Consider the following 6,940-nt stretch of genomic DNA (forward strand, 5'->3'; position numbering starts at 1 on the left):
TTGTCTAATTTGACCTAAAAACAGAGTACTACTGAACAGAACTTTATGAACAGAAAATTATGCGAGAAAGCCATGGAAAATGAACATGAAATGGTCTAAGCATGTGAATCCAAGCAAATATCAGCTTCTCCAACTCAAAACACAACACTAGCAATTGCATGAAAGGAAAAAAAACTATGTTTTTGGTGGGAGCAGTAGTGCCTTGTCCTCAATTCATGGTCCCAAGGAGGGAGAAAGGGGATCAAGACTTGTTGGTAGCCTTTTTGGATCTTTCTCTATTACCACAACAAACTATTTAAGCAACTTGAAGCAAGAACAACTAATTTAACCATCAAAAACAACCTATTTTACCAAAGCAAGATTTAACCTAAACAACATAAATCAGCTTATGAATGCAAGAAAACATATAAATACACAAAGGAGGTGTTGGGCAGCTTGGGTTGGGCCCTAACCCAAGAGCTTTAGCCCTCTAGAAAAGATTAGTGTTGGTTCAAAGCTGGATTCATCTTCATTGATCAAAAAATAATAGTTACATCACAAAATTGTCTGCAAAAAGAGCTCGAAAATGAGCTGAGTACAAGACTGCAGAAAAGTGTGAAAATAGAATATGAAATGGCTAACCTACTGTGGCTTGAAGCCTTCTTATTTATACAAGTGAGGAATTTCAATAGTCCCCCTAAACTTAAGGAACTCAGCTGCCTAAAACTGGAGATAACAGCAGCCCCACTTGAGTTGCTCGGCTGCCTAAAATTGGAGATAACAACAGCCCCACTTGAGTTGCTCGATTGCCCCTTGGAATCATTGATGTGGTGGCCTTTATACTCCGAGCTGTTTACAGAGAACTCGAGGAAGGGGTTATTAATGCAGGAGACACTCCTCCTATAAGTCCTCAGCCTTGTTTCCTCGAAGTTGGCTTTTATTCTACTCATAAATGCCCGGTCCTTGTCCAAAAATATGCAATAAACACTCTTTAGAATATGTGGCAAAGTGACTATCCCCATTCACTCAATTGACATAAATATATTCAAAAACATGCAAAAAACTATGGAGAATGGTGGATTAAATGGAAATAATAAGCAAAATGAGCCCATATAGTTACCCATTTATGGGGCTCATCATCACCCCCTTGCTGAATGGGTTGCTCATCCTCTGAGCAACTAATCCAATGCTTCATCTTTAATAGCTTTAACAGCCTCCCTGAAATCCCAAGCTTATGATGTTATATCTTCTTCTTTGTCATGAAAACCTACTTTTCTGTCCACTTCCTCCCAAAGTTTCTGTTTTTCCTCCTCTTTAACCCCTTCCAACAGTCCTAGCAGTAGTGGAGGACTCAACTTGAGGGCATTTCAATTGGCTTTCATGGTTTTCATTGTTTGTTTATATAGGGGCACTCTTATCATAGCCTCCCTCATTCTGGTTGGGGAATGATATTCCCTGATCTTTAGGCTATGTGACAAGGTATTCCACCTTCCCAGGCATGCATGAAGGATGTTATCGCCAAATAGTATCTACATATCTTCAAAATGAGCGATAGCTTGTGCCTATCTATTAACATAATCCGGGAGGACTTGAGGATTGTTCGCAAGGTGTTGATGGGAATAAATGAGATCTAAGGGGTTTTCTGGTTTTGCCCTTATCATGAGAGGTTCATTTAACTCCCTTGTCATGATCCTTTGAATTTCAATTACCCTCTTATCTTCATGGTTCAACCAGTAAGCCATAGCCATGAGCTGAAGGTATCCTAGTGCAGCATTCAGATCCCACAAGTTCATGTCTAGTAGTGCCATATTATGGAGGTAAAATTCTGCTAATTTGGCTCTATCCTCGGCTGAACTATTATCACATAGATGCATAAACTGCTCATAATTCTGGAATGGGATTGTGCCCCTCTGGGCCAATGTTTTGATATGGTATTGGAGCCATTGGTATTTGAGATATAGTGCATAGGATCTAGCTGGTTGTCTACACTACAAGGCCTCCATTGCCCAGTTGGCCATGCAAGCCATCTGAGCTTATTTTTCTTGCAACTGCTGTGTCAAAATCAGCACTTCAGTTGTTGCCTGAGATTCCTTTTCTTGCTGTTGTTTCATCAACATTTCATCATCGGTCTGTGGCTCTTCCTCTTGCTGTTGTTTCTCTGTTGCTTCCTTATCTGCTAGGGACCTTCCTGTTGTTGCTGTCCTTCAAAAATTGGCGACTTGTCTCTCCCTTGATTTTCCCGTTCCTGTAACTGCTTTTTTAGCAACTCATTCTCTTCCTGTAGTTAGGCTCTTTTGATGCTCTCTAGGTGCCTTACCATGCCCAACTCCCTTCTTAATTCTTTCAACTGTTCTTCCATGTTTCCTATATCTTCAACCCCTTTAGATTTAGCAATCTTCATCCAGGTGTGGGTTTTGACCCTTTCTTGTTCTAACTCAAAGAAAAGAGGTACAACGAATTTTTGTGGGATGATCTTCCCACCTTCTAGAAGATTGTAATAGGAGCCTAAATTAGGTTGAGGGCTTGGTTCAAGTATCTCTTTGGCCCTGCTTTCCTCTTGTGACTGTTCTGCTGCCTTCTCTTCTAATTTTTCAGTCTCTTTCAGTTTGGCCAGTGTTTCCTGTAGAGAGGTTTGAGCTTCCTGTAGAACTGCTTTGGAGTCCATTAGTCTGATTCTTTCCTTCCAGGTGGAAGTTTTGGGACTCCCTCTCTCATAGGTGATAGAGATTTTGGAGGGGGATTCCTCCTTTTTCTCAGTAGGTGCATCCTCAATTATTATAGGTTCTTTTGATGGTGGCTGGGGCTTGCCCACCTTAATCCTGGTGCTCCTTCTGGCTTTGAAATACATGGATGTTTCTCTTTTTCTTTTTCCCTTTTGTTTTGCTGGAGTGCTCAATGCAGCAAGCACAACTGCTGCTTCTTTTGCCAATGTTTTAGGGGATGTTTCTTTTTGTTGTTCTTCTCCTTCATCTTCTATTGTTTTTGCTTGTGTCTCTACTACCTCTGGTGGTGTCTTCTCTTTTCCTTGCTGGGTCCCTGCCTCTCCTGTGGCAGTCTTTTTCTGGGCTTTCTTGGGCTTTTTCTTCTCAAATTTTGTTCTTTTCCTCTTCTCTGTCTTTGAGGTTGTTTTCTTTTCTGCCTTAGGTATTACAGTGGATTTGTCAAGTTTCTCCTCTTCTTTCTGCTTCTCCTCTTTTTCCTATTCCTCCTCTATTTAAATTTTTTGTGTCTCCTCATGCATTTCTTTCTCAATTTCCTGTTTCTCTTCCTCCTCCTTACTGCCAGATGGGCTGATGTCCTTAGTCAAAGTTTTGATGTCATCTTCTCTGGACATATTCCTGAAAATTTCCCAAGGTATGGGGATGGTGTATGTGTGTAGGGCATCTTCCACCAATAATTTAATGAGACCATGGTGGGCCATCTGGTCTAGGACCCCTACATTCAGCTTGGTGCCACATTCTATCAAAGATTGGAGGAGGAAATATGGGAGACTAAGGTAGGTCCATCCCATATCTCAATTCATGCAATAACTTGAAGTGATAACCATAAAGTATGCTGAACCTTCCTTCACAAGTGATATATTTCATTATCTGGTAGTTGACTTCACTCCAAGGAGGAGGTAAGCTTGTCCTTTTGACCCCATTTTTATCCTCTACAGGATGCTCCTCAGGTTGAAAAAATGTCTTCTTGGAAACCTGTCCTAATGTTTTTTCCTCCTTTCTCCAAGGGAGCCCAAGTGGAAGACCTATGATTTGACTGATAAAATCAGGTGTAAGCTTTAGGGTCAAACCCCTGAAACTGACTGTAGCATGTGTTTTCGAAGGGGGTCTTAAGGACATAAAAAATTCTTCAGTCAGCTCATCATCATATCCATGAATTCTTTCAAAGAAAATCATCCAATTTTCCCTGGTGAAGAGAGCTACCACCTCAAGGTGCTCATGCAATTGGTTGGAGTTCAAAGGCTCCTTTCTCATAAAACTTACTGGCATGTTGTTTAGTGGTTTCTGAAGTGCTTAGGTGAGGAAAAAACAACAATTTCCAAAATCAGAAACAGAGGGACAACTGAGTTTTGTTTTTTCTGAACTGTAGGAGGAATTTCTCGTGTGCTCCTTCTTCACAACACCAATTTGCAATTCTCCCTTTCTTCAAACTGTTCTCAACCTGAATTTTCTTCTTGGTTCTTGGAAGAAATCAATACATTGACAGAACAGGGACTATATAAAACAGTGGTTTTTCACAGAGTAAACAGACTTGCAATTTTTGTTTCCTCCCCAAGTTTGATTTCTATGATTGCATCCCCCTTTTTTTTTACAGTAGAATGTGAGGAAGAGAAAGGCAAATTTTGAACACAGAGAAGGGAACGAAGAGACTATGTAGAACTTCAGAAAAGACACAACAGACTTTTGAATTTCTCTTTCCTCGTTTTTCTTCACCCACTACTCTAGTTTTAAGCCACCACCTTATCTAAACATATTGTATGCAGAGCAGGTTTTCGAGCCTACCTCATTCCCAGCTCGAATTTGACAAAAATTCTGACTTTTTTGGCTGCAGAGCTGCTCTCTGTTTTTCCTGTAGAAATCTTCCTGTAGAAGGTGTTCCTACTCCTGTAGAATGCAGTAGTGCTCCTGTAGAACCCGATAGGTGGGAGGGTTTTGAAAAACTGGCAGAAACTACTGGTTCGCTGCTCTGAAGGTGGTAGATGAGCACTGCAGTCGAGAGCTTCATAACATGAAAATGAACCAAAGGGTGGTGGAGGCTTAGACCACACTGTACTTAACTGTTGGCGTAATCCGCAGTGAGGAGATGAGGTGGCCGGATGGGTACGTTATCCCCATCCGAACCATTGGTCCTACGCCAGTGTAATTATGGTTCTTCATGTCGCCTGACTGCCATCACCTCCCTTACTCCCATTATACGCCGCCACCACTACCGGTTTCGAATGTTTTCTTCCTGAGTTGACATGCCACACATGCTGACAGCGTATCTGATTGGAAGTTTGAATTGGACGTGGCTCAATTGCTTTACACGAGGTTGTGTAAACTGAATGAGGGTGGCCAATTAGCTGGCCACCAATTCCACTTAATCGTGACCATTCCCATAGTTCATGCAGTTTTGAAATAATATTCATGCAATCGAGGAATAGGTTTAGCCACTTACCTGCTTAGTCGTTGTTGTGCTATGCATACTTCAGACTCTGGCACCTCATTTCCTCGTTGCTATTGCTGCTGGTGCTCTGCATGCTTGGCCTTCATCTTATGCTGATGATTCCTTGATCAAGATCTGCTCCTTACATGCTTCATACATCCTGCTGCGTTGATCCTGTCTCTGGAGTTTGTTTTTCAAAGGGATCAGCTGCTACAGGAATCCTACAGGATTTCCTGTAGCTGCTTCTCCTTCTGAAATTCAGGTTGATGCTTGAGCAGGCTTAAAAAGACAGCTGACAAAGGTTCTGAATGGAAGACATAGTAGCTGGAAGGTATCAGGTAAGAATAAGAAAGAAGAACGCTGCTACTTTATTTGTCATTTTCTTTTGTGTTTTCAAAGTGAAAAAAAAAACAGAATTTCTGTATTTTGTCTGTGCAGGGAAAGGAAAAAACGAGTGGAAATGTGGGTGTGCAGAGATGACATGGAGAGTTAGGCAGATGGATGGTGGTAGGGAGGTTCACAGGCCTTCTAGATGAATTTCCAACCCTCGGGTTCTTTTCTAAAATTGATTTTGGCCTTTCTGTAATTTCTACAGGATCCTCCTGTAGAATACACAGAGTTTCCTGTAGGATGCGAAATTTTTAGAACAAATGAGACTGAGGCCTAGAAAAGGATAACAGTGATGGAGGGATGGACTATGAAGGGTGCATGCAGCCTGGTCCTATCTTTTTCTCTTGTGTGACCCTCCTACAACCTGCAATTCATCCAAAAGAAGTTAGGTTTTTTTTCTTTTTGTTTTTTTTTAGATTGCTGGGGTGTCTCCAGGAGGCTTTCACCCTCACTGCCTGCCCTAGGTGCCTCCAAGAGGTTTTTGCCCAGGGATATTTTATTTATCTTTCTGTTTTTTTTTTTTTTAGGGTGTGGGTGGAGTGGAGACAGGGACTTGCTCCACTACCAACACTATTTTTCCCAAATTCTCAATGAACTCTTGCTTGGAAAGGGGCTTCCTGTAGATCTTCAATCTATGCCCATTAACGAGCATAGGGATGGCTTCTTCATCTATGGTCCAGATAAGGACTGAACCATTGCCATTGAATTTTTCTATTGTATATGGTTCCAACCATCTTGTCCTAAGTTTGCCTTTGGAATCTTTATATCTTGAATCATACAGCAGCGCCCAATCTCCTTATTGGAATTGCTTTTCTTTGAGGTGTCAGTCATGCCATATTTTTCTTTGAAGTTGGACTACCTCTGAGTGGAGTAGGGCCTGAATTCTCTATTCATCCAATCCATTTAGTTGAAGCAATCTTTCCTTTTTTACATGGCTGAAATCTAGGTCCAGCGAAGCTGCCATCCTTAACGTGTTATATTCAAATTCTATTGAAAGCAGAGATTTCTTCCCATAGACCAGCTCATAGGGTGTAAACCCTGTGGTGGTTTTCCAGGTGGTGTTATAGGCCCAGGTGGCCTCAACCAATCGATCTGCCCAATATTTTCTGCTGCTGCTCACTACCTTAGTCAAAATCCCTTCCAAAGCTCTGTTGGTGACTTCCACCTGTCCATTTGCTTGTGGATGATAAGGGGTGGAAGTTCTATGCTTAATCTTGTGGTGTGTGAGCAGGTCTTCAACCAAATTGGAGGTAAACTAACTCCCTTGATCTGTAACTAACTCTCTTGGGTAGCCAAACTTGTAGAAGATATTTTCCCTTAAAAACTCAGCTACTTTTTCTTCTATTGCCGCTTTGATCGCCTTTGTTTCTGCCCATTATCAAATAATTAGTACACACAATGATGTAAGATTTCTGTTTTGAAGGAG

Source organism: Pinus tabuliformis, chromosome 4_2 (genome assembly GCF_031772625.1).
Source record: "Pinus tabuliformis cultivar Carrire ecotype Pingquan chromosome 4_2, CPIR1, whole genome shotgun sequence".
Taxonomy (NCBI): domain Eukaryota; kingdom Viridiplantae; phylum Streptophyta; class Pinopsida; order Pinales; family Pinaceae; genus Pinus; species Pinus tabuliformis.